General features: G+C 50.5%; 1 long non-coding RNA gene across 6 annotated transcripts in view; it reads left to right on the forward strand.

The window, feature by feature from the left end:
• The window catches only part of LOC146810698 (uncharacterized), a 330854-nt gene that overhangs the window by 246754 nt on the left and 59791 nt on the right, over nucleotides 1-24309 (forward strand). For 5 of the 6 annotated variants that reach the window (XR_014965725.1, XR_014965719.1, XR_014965721.1 and 2 more), the window contains one exon: nucleotides 8153-9295. The exons of the other annotated variant lie outside the window; for it this stretch is intronic. This is a non-coding gene — a long non-coding RNA (uncharacterized LOC146810698). Of the gene's footprint in view, nucleotides 1-8152; nucleotides 9296-24309 lie in introns of those variants that run through there. 6 annotated transcript variants of the gene reach the window in all.

The raw sequence follows: 24309 nt of genomic DNA on the forward strand, positions 1-24309 counted from the left end.
GACTGACCAAGTGTTCTGCTGACATGATCGAGACCTACTGGGACTATGTTTGGCACAGCTGAGCTTCTGCAGGAGTTGAGTCCCCTCAAGTAAGTGTGTTGTTACGTGTCATTGCTTGGGCCCATGGTGTGTGTTGTGTGAGCATGTGTGAGTGTGTCCACATCCCTTTTCATACACAGGCAGTGTTCCCTTGATATGTTCCTGTTGTTGATGCTTGCTGAGTTGTACTGTGTTCATCCCACATCTTTGCCCTGGGCTACCAGATGTGTGGGTGAATGATACACTACTGTTAATTGGTGTTTCATCATTGGGATTTGTCAGTTCTGAGTGGTGATGATGTGGTCAGACGCAGATGGGACACAGTCAGAGGTCCCCAAGGCACTTCTTTGTTTGCAATATCATGTAGTTGTCCCTAGGTGGTACCTTTCAGTGATTGAGACGTGTGTATGTGTGTGTGACTGCTCCCACTCATCTGGTTCAGGGCTGCCATGTTGGCAGGTGTCAGCATGTGTGCCTTGTAGTTCTCGTTGGCTTCTGCATTGTCCAGGGACTGTGGCAGGGATTACGAAGGTTACGGGAGCTTTGACGTCATGGCCATGTAACGCATACTGTGCAGTATGTCTGTCATTCACCAGGGTTGTAGACTGTCCATGTGTGATGAGTCTGTGCACCTTAGTTCCTCCCAACATTACTGTGTTTGTCATGGGTGCATGTGCAATGTCACGTGTCCATGTGGGCTTCACAGATGCACATTGGTGCAGTTCATGGTGTGTGGTGTTGAGAGTGGACAGGTGTGAATGTTTGCATGGATGGGCCTCTAGCTCCCGTTTGTCCATGGATGACGGGCCATGCTGAGTGATTTGTGTTTGTGTAGGTGTGATGTATGTTTGTGGCACAGGACACATGTCTGGGTTTCACAGTTTGTACGACATCTACCTTTGTCATCACAGTGGACGTATCATGCATGCTTGTGTCACCCTAATATCTGGTCCCTGGGGGTAGTGCTGTTGTGTGTCAGTCTCTTGCTGTGTTAGTTGCTGTTCATTCCAGCTTGTGTCACATGTGTCTGTTGTGCTCCCTCTCATCTCACAATGCCTGATTGCCCACTAAGGGGGACCCAAGGATGGGTTACTTTTGTATGGCACTGTTTCCACATCTGTCTCACTGTGGTTCAGCCCCCCTCATGTGTTGTGTAGTTGCCTGTGGATACTGAGACACACACACACGTTGTGTCAGATGTGCAGTGTGAGGTTGCCTGTTTGTGTTTGTGCATCTGCACCAGTGCATTAGTATTGCTGTTGTGGGCCATTGTCTGGATGTTGTTTTTGTGATTTTCCCTGCTGTCCCTGTGAGTCATATCACATCATTCTGCATATTCATCCTGGTTTTTAGGTCCCATTGTTGCCCTGGAATGGGAGTTTGTGACCTGACACCTACAGTCTACACAGGATGTTTTGATTTGAGTGTCTATTTTCGAGATGTGTGCATGCTTTGTGATGGTCACTTCAGCTTTTGTGTCATTGTACACTGTATGCAATGTCAGCCCCCATGGGTGGTGCTTGTCTGCACATGGCCGAGAGTATGTTAGGTTTTCACAGTACTGTTAACCTCACCACATCTCTGTGGGTATGGAACACAACCACTACTTTGCCACAAAAGTGGTTCATGTGTTGGGACCAGAAATCATACATGCTGTTTGTCATTTGTTCAATGCTCAACATGTGCTGCAGTTTGGAACCACACACTTAACTTTTGTTCTACATGGTGAGGGGGTGTTAGTTTTACATTGACAGTGCTATTGTGATGCTTGCCTTGTGTAGGCCACACTCAGTTTTTGGTCACACATGTGATGGTAGTTACATTGTATGTTCGAAGTCATAATCACTGTTGTGGGCATTTGTCACAGACTACACACTGTTGTCATGATGTTAGGGGGGATGTATTTTGCTGACATACCTAATGTTGGTGTATGATGAATGTGTGGCGCATCACCCACCCTATGGGTGAGGGTGGCAAGAGTGATGGGCAACAGGTCCCCTATGGGTGGAGGTGGCAGGAGTGCTGGGAAACATAGTCCCTATGGGTGGGGGTGGCAGTAGTGATGGGCAACATAAGCCCTATGGGTGGTGGTGGCAGGCTTACTTAAGTAACTAAGGAAGAATGTGGGAGGGGTTACATCGTCAATATAAGATCTGTTACACATGGGGGCGAAAGACTCACCATCAGAGTAAAGTGGGAAGCACTGCGTGCGCATTTGAGCAGTATACGAAGGTATGAGAGACCTGTTTATTTAACCTTTGGGGAATAGCAATGTATATCTATCGGTCTGTGACCTTTTTCATGAACTTTCCACAACGAGGGAGGGCTACTTGGTGGCACATCGTTAGAACTGTTAATTCAGGTTGAGAGGGAAAGCGTCAGTTAATGTACAATTGTTTTAACATTTATAAAAGGAGCTTTATATTCATTGCAATTAGCTCACAGTATACTAATGCCAATTTGTTTGATTAACATCTTTTCAGAAAAGTATCCCTGACGAAGGGCCGCCATGGCCCGAAATGCATTGGATTATTCTTTTCATGACTGTTAACGGGACTGGGTATTTCGACATGCTGCACTAAAGGCGATTGAGCATTATGCACGCATTTGAATATTGTAAATACCTCGTTCTACAATCAACTTTACCAATAAAAATTATGGATTATTGATTAAACTTTGAGTACGATGATTCTTCATCTCACATGGAGTGATGCATCCTGGGACTGATATCGTTTATATCAGCAGTTGTTTCGCAGTTTGGAACCACACACTTAACTTTTGTTCTACATGGTGAGGGGGTGTTAGTTTTACATTGACAGTGCTATTGTGATGCTTGCCTTGTGTAGGCCACACTCAGTTTTTGGTCACACATGTGATGGTAGTTACATTGTATGTTCGAAGTCATAATCACTGTTGTGGGCATTTGTCACAGACTACACACTGTTGTCATGATGTTAGGGGGGATGTATTTTGCTGACATACCTAATGTTGGTGTATGATGAATGTGTGGCGCATCACCCACCCTATGGGTGAGGGTGGCAAGAGTGATGGGCAACAGGTCCCCTATGGGTGGAGGTGGCAGGAGTGCTGGGAAACATAGTCCCTATGGGTGGGGGTGGCAGTAGTGATGGGCAACATAAGCCCTATGGGTGGTGGTGGCAGAAGTGATGGGCAACAGGTTCCCTATGGGTGGGGGTGGCAGGATTGATGGGAAACATAGTCCCTATGGGTGGGGGTGGCAGGAGTGATAGGCAACATAAGCCCTATGGGTGGTGGTGGCAGGGGTGATGGGCAACAGGTCCCCTATGAGTGGGGGTGGCAGGAGTGATGGGCAACATAAGCCCTATGGGTGGGGGTGGCAGGAGTGATGGGCAACATAAGCCCTATGGGTGGTGGTGGCAGGAGTGATGGGCAACAGGTCCCCTATGAGTGGGGGTGGCAGGAGTGATGGGCAACATAAGCCCTATGGGTGGGGGTGGCAGTAGTGATGGGCAACATAAGCCCTATGGGTGGGGGTGGCAGTAGTGATGGGCAACATGAGCCCTATGAGTGGGGGTGGCAGGAGTGATGGGCAACAGGTCCCCTATGAGTGGGGGTGGCAGGAGTGATGGGCAACATCAGCCCTAGGGGTGGGGGTGGCAGAAGTGATGGGCAACAGGTCCCCTATGAGTGGGGGTGGCAGGAGTGCTGGGCAACATAGTCCCTATGGGTGGGGGTGGCAGGAGTGATGGGCAACATAAGCCCTATGGGTGGGAGTGGCAGTAGTTATGGGCAACATAAGCCCTATGGGTGGTGGTAGCATGAGTGATGGGCAACAGGTCCCCTATGAGTGGGGGTGGCAGGAGTGACGGGCAACATAAGCCCTATGGGTGGTGGTGGCAGGGGTGATGGACAACAGGTCCCCCATGAGTGGGGGTGGCAGGAGTGATGGGCAACAGGTCCCCTACGAGTGGGGGTGGCAGGAGTGATGGGCAACATAAGCCTTATGGGTGGTGGTGGCAGGAGTGATGGGCAACAGGTCCCCTATGAGTGAGGGTGGCAGGAGTGATGGGCAACATAAGCTCTATGGGTGGGGTATGGCAGTAGTGATGGGCAACATAAGCCCTATGCATGGGGGTGACAGGAGTGATGGGCAACAGGTCCCCTATGAGTGGGGGTGGCAGAAGTGATGGGCAACATAAACCCTATGGGTGGGGGTGGCAGGAGTGATGGACAACATAAGCCCTATGGGTGGTGGTGGCAGGAGTGATGGGCAACAGGTCCCCTATGAGTGGGGGTGGCAGGAGTGATGGGCAACATAAGTCCTATGGGTGGGGGTGGCAGGGGTGATGGGCAACAGGTCCCCTATGTGTGTGGGTGGCAGGAGTGATGGGCAACATAAGCCCTATGCGTGGGGTGGCAGGAGTGATGGGCAACATAAGCCCTATGGGTGGTGGTGGCAGGAGTGATGGGCAACAGGTCCCCTATGAGTGGGGGTGGCAGGAGTGATGGGCAACATAAGCTCTATGGGTGGGGGTGGCAGTAGTGATGGGCAACATAAGCCCTATGAGTGGGGGTGGCAGGAGTGATGGGCAACAGGTCCCCAATGAGTGGGGGTGGCAGGAGGGATGGGCAACAGGTCCCCTATGAGTGGGGGTGGCAGGAGTGATGGGCAACATAAGCCCTATGGGTGGGGGTGGCAGTATTGATGGGCAACATAAGCCCTATGGGTGGGGGTGGCAGGAGTGCTGGGCAACATAGTCCCTATGGGTGGGGATGGCAGTAGTGATGGGCAACATACCCCCTATGAGTGGTGGTGGTAGTGGTGATGGCCATGCAACCACTATGGTGGCCTGTTGCTAGTGGCTAGGATATGGATCCCCTGGGTGTGTGTGTGATATTTTGCAGGTACATGTCCGTAAGTTTGTGTGGTGGGTGTCTGACTTACCGTCTGCGCCGTCCGCGTCTGTTCCTGATCCGGTCATAGATGTAGAGTAATGGTATGACCTGCGCGATGGGATTCATGATGTGTTCGTCTCGTACACGCTGCTTGTTGCTCCGTCTTGTACCCGTTGCAAGCTGGTCCGTCTCGTAGCCGTGGATTGTGTTCTGGCGCGAATCGTACCTGATAAGCTTCTTTTCCGGATGCTGTGATGTGCTGTCTGGCGCGTATGATTTGCGCATCGTACTTGTCTGGCCGGAAACTGCTGTGGATACTGCTTCCGGGCGACTCGGTTCGGCGTTTGGAGGTTCGGCTCGGTGGAAAATGAAGCTTGAATCACAGCCTACGTGTCGGTCGGATTTGTGTCAGTTATGCACATTGTACTTCATCGCCCAGATGGACCGGCTCCGGGTACGAGTCGGTCGCAAGGTAAGGCTACGAACAGCTCTCAGAGACTGTCTGACCCGGATCGGAATCAACCCTTTATGTTTTAGACGTTTTTGTTAAGCTCATATTTGTAGCAATGTTTTCATGCTTTTAAAACAGGCATATTTTAGGATTTAGTATTATGTCGTCCAGTCCAGCCCTGGGCGTACGGAGTGGGGGCAAATCTACGCCCACCCGCACACTTCACGTAGCCCTACTACGCGCCACCCGCCTCCCTCCCGCCCTCATTTTACAATTACTTATAAACAATACATAAAGAAAATTACTTACCTGAGCTGCCGCGTCCCGGGGGTTCATCTTGCTGCTTCCCGGATAGCTTCTTCCTCACGAATGCGCATGCGCAGGTGCCCGCGCATGCACATTTCTCCTGAGAAATGCGCATGCGCGGGTGCCTGCGCATGCGCATTCGTGAGGAAGAAGCTATCCGGGAAGCAGCAAGATGGAGCCCCGGGACGCGGCAGCTCAGGTAACTAATTTTCTTTATGTATTGTTTATAAGTAATTGTAAAATGAGGGTGGGAGGGAGGCGGGCAGTGGGCAACTCTGCTCCGCCGCGGGGTGTGCGTAGTCTGCCCCTGCTACGCCTACTTTGCGAAGCGCGAAGTGGGCAGTACTACGCGCACTCCGCGGGCGGAGCGGATCACTGCGCCCACCCTTAGTCCAGTCAGATGAGGAGTGGGTGTTATGAACCCCAATGCACCCCAATATAGGCCTTGGTAGCTACACGACCTTTTACCTACATCTGTTCTACCATTGTTCTACATAACTGGTTTGGCGCTGACCTTTTACCTAGTTAGGTGCTACATGACTGTCATGTGGTTTTCTCCAAAAACTAGGCTTATGTATTATGCATGACGATTCTCAGTACCAACATCTGCATAATAACTATAAGGGTTACCTCTATAGTCATCCTTGCCCGACATGCCCACAGTACACTTCTAGGTAGAACCCCTCAGGGTAACTTCCGGGTATATATGCACTACATCCTCTCTGGGCAAAACCAGAGGAGAAAGACTTCCATGCTGACACGTTGACATGAGATGCTGAGGTCCCTGCATGCTGATACTCCAGCACGCAGTGGTCTAACATCCCTTGCGGGGTGTCCTTAGCGAGACCAAGACGGGGTTCTTTGCTCTCCCACATCAGGTAATGGGGTTGGCTCTGTCCTAAGGGGATTCTTGGCTATACACCTACATACATGATAGGCACATGTAGGTACATCTAGTTAAGGTTTGTATTGTAGGAGTACGCATTATTACTGTTATGTATCTATATCCCTGCATATATTCATTGTTTTAGCACTGTGGAAGAATTCTACCTTTTCTTTACTCTATTGGTGCTCATGACAGTATATATCTGCTTTAGACTAATGGTTGTTGCAGCACACGTATTTTATACTAGAATGGCGCTGGTTCAATAAATGCTTATTAAAAACGCCCCCACCGTTTATTCTGTATATCTCTCTGAGACAAAGTAAGCATGAGTGACTGAGCAAAAAGTACTGTACTGTTTCCACGAACCCTGAGAAGTCAGGGTTGTCATGTTCGATAGTTGTCATAAACCATTCGCTCCTTGGTAAGAGGGGCTCATATAGGCACTGTGAGCTAGCTGGTCTACAGACTAACATATCTTTTGGGGGTGCCTGGAATCAGTCTGGTCACCAATCCCTTAGTTTATGCTGTCTAAACGTGCAGATCCTTTATAGATGTGCAAGGGGTTGCCAGGGGGAAGGCACATTCTACCATATCCTCTGAGAATGCCCAGAGATAGTGCCCTTTCTGGACCAAAGTAGCACACACAATGGCAGCAGTAGTGGGTTCACCGGTCCCGGTGGAGCTCAAGTGGCTCTTGCTTATGATCAAAGGAGCCACGGACTGGTCTAGACATAACGAAATATGGTTAGCACTGGCAGCCGGAGTGGCGAAATGCAACATACCCAGTAGTTGGGGGCGCAGTGGGACCAATGGCAGCGCGACCTAGATTGGTGTCAGAGAACGGAGGAAACCATATACAAGTCCAGGGGCTGTACTAAAAAATTGAAGAAGGTATGGGGGCCTTGGCGGAAATACCGAGCCTCGGGATCTGGACCTGGTGAGGGAGCACAACCAGTTCAACATATGCCTATTATAGCCTCCTACTGTTTGATGAAATGTTGTTCTATTACATGCCATATGGATACTGTCGTGCAATGTATGAGATTATGAGCAAAGTTAATAAAAAGATTTTCAAAAACAAAAAAACACATCTGAAGACAAACAACGAACAAGAGTACAAAATCTGTCCAAATGCACAAATGACCCAAGTCGCAAACATCCCAACACCTGAATAGCACACAAGTCATAGGCACACCACCTCAAAGGGATAAGTGGCCGCTAAATCAGAGCTGCAGGGGCGACTCGCCAACAACGCAGCACACACACATAGCAATCACAGCACATCAACATTGACGACAATGTGGTACAAGGTGCAACACTTTCACCACAGAACAGAGGACACAACTGGTGCCGCTTGTGCGTAGAAACTGGCCAATCACATCTGGCATTGCATGACACTGTGAGATGATAATGTACGAGTACTACCATACATCCATCATGTAGTCGAAATGTCCACTGGCTCCCATCAAATAGCCAGCTTCACCAACACAGTCACAATGTACATTGTCATGCAGCCTGTATGTAAACATCTACAATGCGTCTCAACATACATGGGACACACTGTTAACCTGCATCTCCCCTTTACATTGCAGAGGGACAATCAACACCTCCTGCAGAGCAGACCACACATTTCTTCAGTGATGATGAAGAGGACACCCTGCACATTTGCTCAGACACCCTCCAATGGCTAATGGACAGCCTCCGCACCACACCCCCAGGAGCTGGGCAGCCCATCTGCATTAAGGTGACCCCACCCCCTGCACAGACCACACAGCAGGAAGCACACACCACCACGGCTGGCTCACAGGACCCCCACGACAAACACATGGAATTCCAACGCCGTGTGTTAGGGTGCCAGGAGGAGATGGCTGATCAGCTGCGGGTGGGATTCGACCTTGTGGCAGCCAAACCCGATGCCATACGTGGGTGTCTGAGTCCCATTTGCAACCACTGACAGTCCCTAACGGACACCCACTGTCCGCACCATGCTCTCCAACAATCCTTGGCTGACATCGCTGGGGCCATTCCTCGGATACAAGAACTGTCTAGTCAGACAGGCTCCAGCAATGACAGCACAGAGTTGGCACAGATGCAGAGGACAATGGAGACCATGGAGCTGATGCAGGCTGGAAATATGGCTGCCACGGCCAAACACCAGCGAAATGTAGCTGGGATCTTACATGCCTTGCAGATCCTCATCTTGCCATTGCTGCCACTGAGCCTGTACCAAATAACTGCTGCAGGAACTTCGACACACAAATCTCTGCCCCCTGATGTGTCTTTGGCAAACAGTAATGCGACCCTATCACCTTCACACCCTGATGTGTCAGTGGCACCCAGTGATGCAGCCATAACACCACCACACATACTTGACACACCGGACACAGAGGACGTCTCAGAGGAGTAGGATGTGGAGGGTAATGACTGTGTGAGGAAGGAGGCAGTAGCATTCATCCCCGCCATATGGCCTGTCCCTGCCTGGTTCAGCCCTATGCATCATGCCCTGGAACAACACCTCCCACTGTCCCCCGAAACACTCTATGACATTCACCTGGACCCCGACATGGACTGCCATATCTGCTCTGGTTACCAATGACACAGTAATCCGGCTGTGGACTGAACTCTTCCTCTTCAGATTGACTTTTCATTCCCTCAAGGACTCTGGTTGGCCCACCACTGGACAACCATGTAATGTGGGCTTGGGATGGCCATGTACTGCTCCAGCTCTGACATTCCCCAGAATGTGAATAAAGCATTCCAAATCACACAGATGTGTCATGTCTATGTTCACTCACGTATAAAAGTATGGATGAATGTAGGGACATTGATTGCACTAAAAGTTACACCCTGGGAAATGACATCAATGTGCATGTTTCACCCTGACCCACATGGCCAATTAGATGACTGTGAAGGTGTGAACTAGCTGTGGCCTCATTGCACATGAACAACAATCTCGCTACCCCCAACGTAGCCCCACGTCCATGTAACAAATAGGGTTGTGTGTAGGAATGTCAAATTCGGTAGCAGGCCTGAAGTGGTTTCCCCCATCACATGTGACAACAGAATGTCTCTTACCATACATACTCACACACATCTGTGTTGACACAGTCTGTTTTGATGAATAACCTTGATCTACATGGCAAGAAGTTGGACATCATACTCACATTGCTAATGACACGTAAGAACACAGGGCTGCCAGCAACTATCACAACCACAATGTCTAGCTCACAGAGGTGGAGCTGTCAATAGGGACTCACACCAATGTACAAGCGTCAGTCAGTCCCTCCCTGTGTACGGACAATGCTCATTGAGGCACACGATTTGTAAATCTAATCAACACTCATCACAGTTGTACACTAGTGAAGTTGCGTAGACTTTATTAGCATGTGCGTGTCAGTACAGGCAAGGCAAGGGCCACAACATGCAGACCAATGCTTAAGACACTTACAGGCAGCATAGGAATATGTCGAGGTTCAAGACATGGGGAGGCAAAAATTAACACAAATCATTACGGATGCTAACGCGCTCAGCCCACCTTGCCTTGCTGGACAAGTCATGTGATGTTTGGCGTATGCTCATTGCCCCGTGTCAGGGGACACGACTCACAGCCCATGGGATCGGCATAGTGCTGTAACACCGGACTGTGCCGACTGTCTGCTCTGCTGACATTGAGCAGGTGAAAGGGTCCTAAAAGGTCACATGTCGTACTACATTGCATGTGTGTACCCTCCCCCCAGCAGTATGTCCATTTCGGATCATTGCCAACAGGACTGAGCTGCTCCGCCTATGGGACTGCATCACCTTGCACAGGTTTGTGTACACACGCGTAGGTCCACGCACATGCATTCTGAGTCCAGGCGAAGGCAGACATGTCCACTGTTGTTGTGGGATATGTGACCATTTCTCCAAGATGCTACAAGGTGTGGGGACCTGTGCTGTGGGTGACAATCAGTTGTGGCTGCAGGAACGTAGTTACTTGTCCATGAATGCAAGTGCAGCTTCATGGGCAATCTGTTCCAGAAGTACTTCGTTGTTGAGTTCAAGGAACACGAGGGAGAGCCAATCCATTAACTTGTCCGGGCAGCTGTGCTCCGTCCACGCCGTTTCACCAATCCGCAACACAGCCCAATAGGGGAGCGCCTCGATGTGGTCACTGAACACGAGGAGTTGTGCAATCTCCCATGCACAACTGCCAGCACATACGCCAAATATCAAGGCATCCCATGCACGGGTATCACGGTTACAGTCCTGTTCGTGGGCCAACAGGGGGCGCACACACGTCATAATCCAGTTCAGCTACCATTGTGTTGGATAGGCAGACCTCCATGGGCCACTCAAATGAGCATGATCGACAGTGGAACCAGGGCTGGATGCAGGTGACGTACGTAAGACGGAAACTCAGACGGTAACTGATGCACAAAACTGCCATTGGCAGTGATCCCAACAGGTGCAGCACTCGTGCACGGTATAGTTCCACATGACAGGGGTTGTGCATGTGCCTGGGATTGCCTGCCATTGCGTTTGTAGGTCTCGTATCACCGGCACTCTTCTGTCCGGCGGCAATGAGTCGTATTTGTGTGCAACGTTTGGACGTATGGGTTGTTTTTTACTTATGTGTCAAGGGCATCCCATGCAGGTGTACCTCAAGCAGGGACAACTGTGTGTGGGGTGTGGACATGTTGGTCTTTCATTATCGCATTTTGTGGTGTGGGATTCATCAAGATCTGGTATGGTATCTCTCGCAGGGGGTGCCAGCTGCATTCAAGACCAAGGTCGGAGGTTCAGAGGTCCTTCCTTCTTGTGTAATGAGACAAAGGAGCTTTCATGCCTAATGTTAGTCTGACTACTGCTTGCATTTTTGAAATGTGATGTGGCCTTCGCGTTGCAATTGATGCCAGGCCTTAGACTTAGTGTGCACCAATTGCAATACACACACAACAGTTGGCATGTATGAGCCAAGAGCCAGATTGGCCTTGCACTCCTTGTACAATCTCTCTCTTTCTCTCTATTTCTCTCTATTTCTCTCTCTCCCTCTCTCTTTCTTTCTCTCTCTCTCTCTCTCCCTCTCTTTCTCTCTGTCTCTCTCTCTCTCCCTCCCTCTCTTTCTCTCTCTCTCTCTCTCTCTCTCTCTCCCTCTCCCTCTCCTTCTCTCACTCTCTCTCTATCTCTATCTCTCTCTCTTTTGCTCGCTCTCTCTGTCCTTTGATGAGCGCATGACACACCTTCTTATCGAGAATTTTGTTTTGCAGGCCATAACCCTATAAATAATTGTTTTGTGTTTATTCTGAATGAAACAAATTATTTGTAGATTCTAAGATGAATGTATGATTCTCCTTTTTCTGACCACACATGTATGTTAGGTGTTGTAATTGTGCGACATCAGGCAAATTGTTTTGTTCGTGATTTCATAACCTTGACGTGACATATCTTTGTCTGGGGGTGTGAGGGGTGCCCGGAATAGGGCCACAGGAAGGGGGGGGTTGGTGGGGTCCCGGGGGTGGTGGCGGTCGGTGTTGTTGCCCTCTTGGGGCTCCGGAGCGCATGGTCAATAGCTCCATGACATCTGTTGTTCTTCAGGTGTGGCTCTGGGCTGGGCTACCTTTGATGGTGCAGGTTGTCGTCCAACTTTACACCAGGTCAGAGCAGGTGTTAGATTCCTGCTGCTAACGTGCCTTATCGCATGTTTTGAGATCTTATTACCGATCTGGCTGGTCGTTGAGAATGTTGCAGAGTGGTGTTGTTGCGGCTTTTTGCACGGGAACGCCTACTCTGCATCTCATTAGTAATAGTTGCCGGGCTCATCTGTGGCGATGTTTTTTGCGGCTGCTATCGCAGGTAAACTGGTGATATCAGCTGTTAGCACCAGCTTGTGAATGGGGCGATACATTTATCGCAACTTTGGCTGAGATAAAGTGCCGATAACTCAGTGATAACTCCTTGAGAATATGCCCCATATGTTTCAAGCTGAGGTCGGTAGCTACAAAATATAACATTCTCAGTTAAATAAATGTTAACTTGAGCATGCAGCTGCGTTAAGTGGTTAGCATGCATTTTGCATAATTCAATCAGGTTCACTTTTTGAGGGGAGCAATTGGAGAACTCCCTTGATTGGTAAAGAATAAGCTGGGCTCTTCTTTTACCAGTGTAAATGTTGTACCACTTGTCTACAGACTGATTTTTAAATTCACAAGTAGCTATACGTGAAAGATTGCAGGTTTACAAGGCCTTTCTGCTCAATAAGCCCTGGCTGAAGCTGGCTACAAATTCAATCCTTTCTCCTAGAGACTCAGAGTGCTATAAGGGGTATTTCTCCGAGACACATATCTTGCCAAAAGGAAATATTTTGGGTACTCTTGGTTTGGCTAAGAATACACTCTTTCAGTGAGGCTGTGTTATGAAAAGGAAAACTCTGGATGTCAACAAGAGAACAAGACCAGCGTTCTTGATGACTTAGGTTTTATCAAGGCCACTGATTTTGGAGACGTAAATCCGACCAATAACATTTAAAAGGCTCTTACTGAGTCTATGTATTAACTATCCCGAGAGACACTTGGATAATTAAGAGCTGTGCTTTGAATGAATGTGGGAATTTGAAAGAACAGAGCTCAGGGTGGTTCAATCTGGGCACCATCACGAGATGAGCTAGCGATATCCGAGCTCATCTATAAGTGAATCTGTATTTCATGGAGAACTCTAAGGGTGTCTTGTCAAGTGCAGAGCTGGTAGCTGCTTTGAGTATTTTTAAAACAAAAGCTGAAGTATGTTAGAAAAAGAACAGTAGCATACCACACTTTCGCTGTGAAAAATCTATCCTTTTTAGGTCTCGCTGGCGTTGCAGCGTGAAGCGCTGCCGCCAACGAGTACTATTGTTGCCTAGTTGCCTCCCAAGGGAGACAGACCGGGGCACGCGCAGCGATCGGGGTCTGTGGACGAGCAGACGCACACACAGACACACGCGCGCGCACACACCCCGCCGCTGCCGACCCGGCTGCCTAACGCGCGCGCACACACCTCGTTGCTGACTTGCTCCACGGAGACGGCTTGTTATGAATAGCGCCCTGAACCCCCGCTCCCTTTCCTCCTGTTTTCTTCTCTACCACCCTCTCCCCTCCCATACCTGCTTCTCTCTCTACTCCTTTGTCGGCGACCCACAATATTGCAACAGTGTCCCTGAAAGTGCGCATTTCATACTTTGGTTTAAAATTGTCCTTTTACCAACATTTCCCTAACTCATCTTTTGCCTCCTCTTCGTCAATAACTAATTAATGTGTGAAGCTCCTTTTACTTTTAAATTGAATTCTGGCCTCAGTATCACGCAGATCCAGCAAGTGAGCCGGAAGGGTGCAAATTCAAAGTCTTAAATCTTGCAGAACAGACCACATGTCATCCCCCTGACAGACCACCGAGGCACACCTTTGTGCAGCATCACCTGCTGCAGGTGAGGTGCTTCAGGATCCGGGTGTGCAGGCCGTGGGTCTCTTCCGGGTCACGCCCCTCCTGCGGTGACGCTTAGCAGGGCCCTCACGCCTGAGTCTTTGAGCTGGGGAATAACACCGCCCTGCTCTTCTTCCCCCAGGAATCCTTACCTCCCCGACTCCAGCCTTCAACTCCGAGGCGTTTCTGCGAGGCACAGGTACCGGCTGCACCCTCTGCTTGCTGAAGAGAATAATATTCTTTATGTAATCCTCATTTGTCTGGAATGTTTAATTTGCCTTTGTGTCTTTAAGTGCGCAGCCTTATTTCACAGAGATGCTGGTATTCCTGTGATATATTTTCCAGATTTCGCAGAAGTTGCACCTTCCAATCGGATGCTTTTGTGAGTGAAGTTCAGAGTCCGTAGGTGTAGATTATAGGAAGGTTTATTCAATCTTAGTTTCAAGTAGGTAAGTACATAGCAGCGCCGCCCCTGGAGCAGCCTCCTTGCTGCTCAGCCCAGGTGTCCACTGGCCGCATACAAACACTCTCAGCATTCTACGGGACCTCAGTCCCTGCCTGAGCAGTAGGGACTGGGAACGTTGAGGAGGCTGCGTTAAGAGATGGGGGTACAACAGAAGCCTCGGCTGACGCGGATAATTAGTTTGACATTACACTGCGTTTAGATATTGGAATCCCCAATCCATTTTCAGACCTTGACCATTGCCCATTGTTTAATTAGCATGTTATTGATGCTGAAGATTCTGTTTCCCGTCCATGCCCTTTATCTGCACCTTGCTGAGAGCAGCTTCAATAGTCTCTCACTTCCATAGATACAGTTTGTGTTTTAGGTCGAGACTGGCGTCGGCGTGCATGCGCTGCTCGCTCCGCGAGGCATGCTGTATTAGGGTATGTTGTTGAAGCGGCTCCCACTCTCCGCACATGTTTGTCATTGCCTTTGTGTCATTGTCCTTCTTAAATGGTGACTTCTGGTTCACAAATGGGGTTGTTAGTCCTGCCCTGGTACCACCTTGTCTCCATTTGTTACGGCCCATAACGACTGGAACTTTAACTTGGCTGGTTACACGGCCTGCTTTATCCAGAGGGTGAGTACTGTTTTTGTTATTGCCACCGATGGGGACAATGGCGGCTGCTTTTTGGGGAATTTGCATAATGATTGTGGCACCCGCTTTAGGGACACCGCAGTCATTTTTAATTTTATTCATTTTTCATGTTGAGCGCTGCGTCTACTTCTGGGACACCGCGCTTTGTTTATTTTGATTTTTTTTTTTTACTTTCATAGTGAGCCCGGTGCCCGCTTCAGGGACACCGCGCTCGGTTTCTTTATTATTGTTTTTACTTAAAAACTGAGTGCGGCGCTGCTTCAAGGACACGGTGCTCAGTGTTAAAGTAAAAAAAAAAGAAATCAAGGGCGGTGTCCTTGAAGCAGCGACGCGCTCAGTTTTAAAGTGAAACAAACATTTGTAATGCAATAGATATCACATTTACGCGGGTTTAAGCTATTAGCATTGTCATTTACAATGCCAATAAATTAAACTCGCATAAATGCGAGACCTATTGCATTGCAAATGCTTGTTATCTGAGCCTTTAGCAATACAACCAACAAAGAGCATCGAAAAAAGATGATTGAGCAACTTGACAAAAAATGACAGCATTAGTTTTTACTCTGCACACCTTCAGTGAACTACAATGGTGCGATAAGATTTATACTGCAAAGAATTCACAAGAATGATGGTAGACACGTTTAGTACTAAATACAAATTGTAGATAAATATTTTGAGAATACATTTCTACCATACAATACCTTAACTGTGAAACCTAGTAACCTGTGGAAATGATTTGGGTCTAATTTTGAGGATCACTGCCCCAGAAAAGAGTATACTGAAAGGAAATGTGCATTGCACAGTACTATTTTGTGAGCATTATAGCTCTTTTGAGCCCATCATTTGTCATAGCAGAGTGTTGACCTGCACGTTATTCATTGTAGCATTTAGAATAACACCGTATTGCTGCGAGTCATCATTTCTCGTGGCCTTGCATTTGTGATTACCATTAATTTAGCTGTGTATCAATATTTCATAGTCCCTGGCTATTCCACAAACATATGTAGATAGGGCAATCATGGGTCATTCGGCACAGCATGTGAGCGACAGGCATATACAGGTCTTTAGAGGGGCATAAGACTACCTTATCTGGACATTGTGTAAAATTGTGAGATACTAGATGAATCAACAAGAGCTAAATTACAGCATCATAAATTGTGACAAAAAATCAAGACCTGTCCCATGTGAAATTAAGACCTAGGCAGCCATCCAGTGGCTGGTTCTTCAAATGTGACAACATTGACGAGTATCCAAACACCATTCTAAGGGGATACAAGTCACTATAAATTACAGACTCAATCATACTACACTTGAACTGTTTATTTAGAAATGTATGTGACAAATTGCACCACAGAAAGCAATTATTAGGTGGCCCATACGCTTTTCAGTTGGAAGGGATTTGCTCATGTGCTGTTGTTGCTTGTTTAATAATTGAAATTGAAATTGAAAGGTATTTCTAGAGCGCATGGCTACCCGAAAGCATCCCAGCGCTAGTGCGACCTCTAGAGCAGGTAAAAGATTAGGGAAACAAAAAGGTCTTTAAGAGCTTACGGAAGGTAAGGTAGTTCGATTCACAACAGATCGACAAAGCCAAGTTGTTCCACAGTTTAGCAGCATTATACATGAAACGGCGTCCTCCGCTTCGTGCTCTCTTTATTATTGGGACTATAGCTAGCTGCTTAGGTGCCGATCACGATCCGGTAAAAACCGGGTACGAACCGTCGGACGGAGCATAATCTCCGTCCGACGCGTACCCGGTCGTCAATTTTTACAAACAAGGAATCACGATTCGCACGGGTACACCATTACCGTACGAATCGTAAAAAAGCCCGACCGAACCAAAAAACACCAACCAATGCGATCCGGGAAAGCGCCGACCTGACGTCGGGACGCTCGCAGCCAGCCATTCACGACCCAGGAATCACGATTCGCACCGACGTCACCCCGCACGGTGAATATTTTGCGGCAGCCAAAAACTGCCGGGAAATCAGGACGACGCGAACAAGGACCACCAGTACGCGACGGACAGACGACGACGCGAACAAGGAGGACCAGTACGTGACGGACACACAGGACGACGCCACCAAGGAGGACCCGTACGCGACAGGACGACGCGATCAAGGAGGACCCGTACGCGACAGGACGACGCGAGCAAGGAGTACCAGTACGCGACGGACAGACATGGACCCGAACCTACGAGTCATCCCTGCCCTCATAGCAGTCCACCTCCTCTACAGGTTACGACGCAGACGCCGCAGAAGGTCAGAATAACTAAGGGAGGGGGGAAAGTGGGGTGGGGTGGGGGTGGCAGGACCAGGGCAGGCCACAAAACAACCACATAAGTCACACACCACACATGGCCTGGACATACCTGACTCCCATGCCCTGGTCACCACGAGGGGGTGGGGGCGTGTCCTGATAAGCCAGCGACCGCCACAACGGAAGTCCGTCACCACGCGAACCGGCAACACAACCAGACAGGTACGTCCCGTACCCACGCCTGAAGAGCGTGGGTACGAGTCGGACCACGCCCACACACGTCACCCCAACAATGGCGGGACGGATCGCACCCACGTGGCAAAGGCCTGGGTACGGGCCGCACAAGCATCACATAGCGTGGGCACGGACATGTACGGACCCTACCCCCACCCGCGTATGCATGGAGCGCACCCCCCATGCCAACAGTGTAAGTACGACTCGAACCCTCACCCGCGTATGCAAGGAGCGTACCCCCCAGCCCAACAGTGTAAGTACGACCCATACCCCCACCCGCGTATGCATGGAGCGTACCCCCCAGCCCAACAGTGAAAGTACGACCCGTACCCCCACCCGCGTATGCATGGAGCGCACCCCCCATGCCAACAGTGTAAGTACGACTCGAACCCTCACCCGCGTATGCAAGGAGCGTACCCCCCAGCCCAACAGTGTAAGTACGACCCGTACCCCCACCAGCGTATGCATGGAGCGTACCCCCCAGCCCAACAGTGAAAGTACGACCCGTACCCCCACCCGCGTATGCATGGAGCGCACCCCCCATGCCAACAGTGTAAGTACGACTTGAACCCTCACCCGCGTATGCAAGGAGCGTACCCCCCAGCCCAACAGTGTAAGTACGACCCGTACCCCCACCCGCGTATGCATGGAGCGTACCCCCCAGTCCAACAGTGAAAGTACGACCCGTACCCCCACCCGCGTATGCATGGAGCGCACCCCCCATGCCAACAGTGTAAGTACGACTCGAACCCTCACCCGCGTATGCAAGGAGCGTACCCCCCAGCCCAACAGTGTAAGTACGACCCGTACCCCCACCCGCGTATGCATGGAGCGTACCCCCCACCCCAACAGTGTAAGTACGACTCGAACCCTCACCCGCGTATGCAAGGAGCGTACCCCCCACCCCAACAGTGTAAGTACGACCCGAACCCCCACCCGCGTATGCATGGAGCGTACCCCCCATGCCAACAGTGTAAGTACGACCCGTACCCCCACCCGCGTATGCATGGAGCGTACCCCCCACCCCAACAGTGTAAGTACGACCCGTACCCCCACCCGCGTATGCATGGAGCGTACCCCCCACCCCAACAGTGTAAGTACGACCCGTACCCCCACCCGCGTATGCATGGAGCGTACCCCCCACCCCAACAGTGTAAGTACGACTCGAACCCTCACCCGCGTATGCAAGGAGCGTACCCCCCACCCCAACAGTGTAAGTACGACTCGAACCCTCACCCGCGTATGCAAGGAGCGTACCCCCCATGCCAACAGTGTAAGTACGACCCGTACCCCCACCTGCGTATGCATGGAGCGTACCCCCACCACACCAGTGTAAGTAGACTCGTACCCTCACCTCAAATGCATTGAGCGTACCCCCACCGTGTATGTTCCAAGCGTACATATCCTGAAATCGGAGGTGTGTGTGCAGAGTCCACCCAGAAGTGCCCTGAGACAGGAGGGGTGGGTGTGGAGTCCTCCCAGCAGTGCCCTGAGACAGGAGGGGTGGGTGTGGAGTCCTCCCAGCAGTGCCCTGAGACAGGAGGGGTGGGTGTGGAGTCCTCCCAGCAGTGCCCTGAGACAGGAGGGGTGGGTGCCTATCACTAACAGCAGTGCCCTGAAACAGGAGGGGTGTAACACATGTGTGTGAGGCCAGAATTATCCACAGGCATACTGGCTACAAGGGAACATATCCCCATGAACTCATGTCAACAGACTCCACACACAAGTACAGTGATCACCAAGGATGGCACGATTGTTGCAGGTGGAGACATGGCCCTGCATGCATGGCCAAAGTAGAAGGGCTCCGTCACACACACAGCTCATGTAGACACAGCTCTGCGCTAAACATTGGGAACACCCTGCAGGGAAGAAAGCTGGGTACACAGAGGAAGGAATACACCCTGGGACAAGTGCACCATGCAGTAACTGCTTACATGAACAAAGAAAGTTAGCCAACACCTTGTGATGGCACACAGATCACAGGGTGCCACCAATGAGCAGTACACTACTACATATCCCACACACCCAAACCCTTACACACCACCCAAAACCATGTAGCAGCCCCACCAACACCAACACCAGCATAGCAGTAGTGTGATAATGAAAACAAAATTAAGCTTTATTCAGCATGAGCACAATGTCCGTGGATCGCAGGTAGTTCAATCTTCACAAAGCCCATAGGGCAGTCAATGATTCTCAGCTGGATGGGGGACACAGTGGGATGCGTGTCCCCTACCTTGCCTGCACAGTCAAATGGCATCGTCTTCCACACTGGTGAGGGCATCAGGGGGGGGGAAGCAACAGGCACCGCAGGGACATCAGGGCAAAGGGGCGGCGTTGTGGGTGCAGGGATGGAGGACTCCACCACAGGGGGTGGGTCAGTGCCAAAGGCGGAGGCCAGGATGGCACTACACACCTTTGCAAGGTCCTCCAGGGAGTCCCCTGCACCCGAAGGGACCTCAGGCCCCAAGGAGGGGGGGGGGGGTCAGAGGGATGGGTCGCAGCGCCACCGGGGGAGGGTGGAGACAGGGGGGGAGACTCAACCACCCTGACCGGGGACCTCCTTGACCGCTTGCGTGGTGGTGTAACTGTGGGGCTCAGGGACAGAGCGGCCATGAAGGAGTCCTTGGGGGAGATGTGGCCAGGAGAGCTGAGGGGAGGGGATTTGGAGGGAGTGGACTGGGTGGAATGCGGACTCCCACTATGGCTGCGTGTCACACGTTTGCCCCCCGACCCAGTGGGTGTGCCTACCTCACCCTGTGTGTGCGTGTCAGGAGGAGTGCGGTGGACCTTCCCTGCTGGTGTGGTGCCCGTGTCCGTTGATGTGGGTGCATGCCGACGTCTGGGTGTACGTGGGACAGGCATGGGAGTGGGAAGTGTGGATGGGGCAGGGGTAGGTGGGGGGAGGTCGCGCTGCAGGAGACCCACTGCTGCAGTCAGTGTGGAGTCTATGGACCTCAGCAAGTTGCGTTGGTCAGCCTGCGATGAATGAATGCCCTCCAAGAAAGCCTCGATGTTGGTGAGGGTTTTGCCGTGGGCATGGAGGACATTAAGGATCGCAGCCTGACCAACCTGCAGTTGCCGCTGGATGTCCACAGACTCTGCATTGGCGGCAGCAGTGGAGACAGGGGCAGGGGGTGCGGTGCCTGGCAGGAAGGAGACATGCTGTGACCGGGCACGCTGGGAAGGGACACGAGCAAGTGGGAGGCGGCTGGTGGAAACTGAGGGGGCGGTGCGAGGTGTTGTTCCGCTGTCAGCTGCTGGTGCAGCCTCCGCCCACTCGGAGACATCCTCCTCGGACCTGTCAGCTTCGTAGTCTGATGTGCCAGTCGACTGGTCCTCGGCCACACTCTCCTCCGCCTCTGTCCCACTCGATGTGCCAGACCCGATGTCACGGCTGGCACTGGTGCTCGGTCCCTCCGCCTGGTCTGTGTCCATGTCTCCCTCTGTGTCCCCCGACGATGCTGTGGGCAGGGTGGAGAGACAGAAATTAATCAGACACCTGTACACATCTGTCACATGAGTCCAATCTACATAGGTAACATTGCATGGCCTGAAAAGGAAGATCCCTAACATCTACTGAACAGGGTACCGATGTAGGGCATGAAACACACAGTTGGTTGAGCCACCATGCCACTGAAATACCATGGAGAGCATGAGACAATAGTTAAACACAGGAAACGGAGTCTGACATAGCACCCAGGCCCTGGGGACAATCCAGCACTGCATCTGCACCACACAGCGTTGGCGAAAATACCGATGACCAGGGAGCATATCCATGAACTTGAGACACATGCTGCATAGGTAATGCTGAGAACATGCACAACATGACTCGGTCACTGCACATTGCGTGTGTGTCCAGACACATCACACACTGCCCAGACCCAGCAAGTGGAAATCAGGAGTTAACACATAGGCATTGCCCGCCCCAACAAGACCCTACACGAGGCAAATTGTTGTGACACAGGTGGCACCAACATCTCATAGTCTGGGTGATACACACAGGGGCAGGCAAAAAGCAAGATTGGACGCCAAACAGCCAAGGTGCGCCTGTACAAATAATGAGGTACCAGTGCCCATCCTCAGATGAGTATAAAAAGACACACAGGCACTGGCAACTGTGAGTATGAAGAAGGACAATCAGGTCAGGCTGCACAGTGGACACCTGTACAAAATAGCACGTCTATATACATGGTGACAGGGGACAATGGCACAGAGCACAACCTACGCTGTGGACACTGAGATTGGCCACGTTTATGATGACACATACACCACTGAGGAAAAGGTGCCCCAGGGGACAGTAGTGGGCACGCAACTACATGCTACTGAATGGTAATGACTGCAACACACGTCACCATCCCTGCACTATGTGTATCGCACACTCATGCACATCATGTCACAGGCCACTACATAGGACATGCGCGCTGTAAGGCATGACACATGAGAGACCAACTCCCATGTCTGGAGTCAGCATCAGTGCCAACTGACATGGAACCCACATGCAGTGAACTTGACAGTGCACAGGCAAGGTCCCACAACCTGTTACACACCACCCCCACACATGATGCTACAGTCATTGTTCTCGTGGACAAAGCGCCAGCCTACATTACCTTGTGAAGGAGTGACTACACACAGACCAGGGAACACATTGCAAGGAGGGGAAGGGTGGCAGGGGCACAGCGCTATACTGGGGCAAACAGGATCTGCACAGCACCTTTAAACCCTGCCAGTGAATTCATGCTACTGTGCCCTTACAAATGCCGGTGACACACAACAAACACACATGTACCTACCCCCTTCCGGCTGCTGCATCGCCTGTAAGCGCCTCTCCAGGTCTGGAAAGACCACCGGCAGCACACGCCTGTGGAGGTGGCTCAGACGGCGGCGGCCGCGGTTCTTGTGGCTCTCAGGTGAGTCCCCCAGCAGGAGCCGTGCAATCCTCCGCGTCCAGCACCGGATATCCTGCCAGCGTTTCCTCACCTGGGGCAGGCTCCGCCTCCGACCATCCACACCCCTCACGGCACTGACGGCGGTCAGCCAGATCTGCTCCTTGGCAGTGGTGCCTACCTGTGAGGAGGAACAAGTGACACCACATCAATACACCAGCCACATGTCACAGAGAGACATATGGGTACAAATTAGCTGGTTACAACAAGGCATGTCATGCAGCCAACGCATTGCACCTTGTCATAGGGACATCATCCCCTGGTGAGGGCAAAAGCAGTACGTGCCACAGTGGGTACACAGGTGGAATGATGGCAATGTCACAATCAATGATCAAGGCTCACACTGTGCATCACACCCACCCCTCCTGTCTCAGGGCACTGCTGGGAGTGATAGGCCCCCACCCCTCCTGTCTCAGGGCACTGCTGTGAGTGATAGGCCCCCACCCCTCCTGTCTCAGGGCACTGCTGGGAGACATCAGGCACCCCCCCCTGGAACCCCCCCGACAGTACATGGCATGTGTGTTACACCTGGACGCAATGGCAGAAGTCACAGTCACAACATAGGGACAGTCTGTGGCAGTGGCCTATGCACTCACCTGATACCCTGGTCGCCCATACAGCATGGAGTACTGTGGGAGGATCACATCCAGCAGAGCCATGTTCTCCTCCAGGGTGAATGGCTGTGTCCTCTCCACAGCCCTTGACATGGTTCCAGGGAATCAGTAGCAGCAGCTGGGTCGACGAATGCAAAGATGTGCAGGCAAGTGCTCCCTCATGGGACCTGGCTGCCTTATATGTGCCCTTCTGCCCAGTCTCATGCACAGGAGTACAGAGTGATTGGTCACTCACATTTGCATCCTATGTTTCCACCAATCCCTTCAAACCTAGCAGTCTGTGGGTTCTCTATCGGTTTCATTCTCCTGCATGATGTCAGCCCCACAAACACATTGCAACAAAGTAGAAGAATTCCAACTGACTTCTGCTGTGCACCTTCCAGAACAATTTCGAATTTTGAACTTGGTCTCCATGACAACCAGCATGCATGTAGGCCTTAATACTTGTCCCCTGATATAGCCAACACCCTACTACATGAAGAGATCATTCCAGTTAAACTACATGAGAATTACCAAATAGTAATTTTGAAGACAACTAAACAGACAGTATACATTATTGTAAACTTTTACAATAACAAAAAACTAGACGACCTAATTAACCTTCTTCAAGAAATCTCTGGTACTTTACAAAACCTAAAAGAGAAATTTATCAATAAAACATGCACCATACTATGGGGTGGAGACTTTAACATCCATCTATGTGACAACAATAATACTGATAAATGTGGGATAGTAGAAGATGATGGAAATATGATCACTCACTTTACTCATTCACATGAAGGTGAAAAAATGAATGAGGCTGTAACTGAACTAGAACTGGGTTTTGCAAACGAACTAAAAACTCCTCAAGTACCTTTTTCCCCAACCTTTAATGGCAGGGGACTGACGAGTCTGATAGACTACGTTATGATCTCAGCACATAAAGGTCCAACTATAGAATTATTCGAAGTAACCAAAAATCCTTTAAGTGACCACTTTCCGATTGTAATCACCCTAAGAGAACAAAGAAAACAAAAAGACTTTGATACTTTTTCTCTACTGCATCAACAAAATTTAGAGATGGGGTCTCTTAATGGCTACACCCTAAAATGGGGAAACGTTGATAAAAAAGCGACCACTTCAACAATTGTTACAGCATGTAAAAATGAGATATCACTTT

The sequence above is a fragment of the Triturus cristatus genome, chromosome 7 (assembly GCF_964204655.1).
Source record: "Triturus cristatus chromosome 7, aTriCri1.1, whole genome shotgun sequence".
Taxonomy (NCBI): domain Eukaryota; kingdom Metazoa; phylum Chordata; class Amphibia; order Caudata; family Salamandridae; genus Triturus; species Triturus cristatus.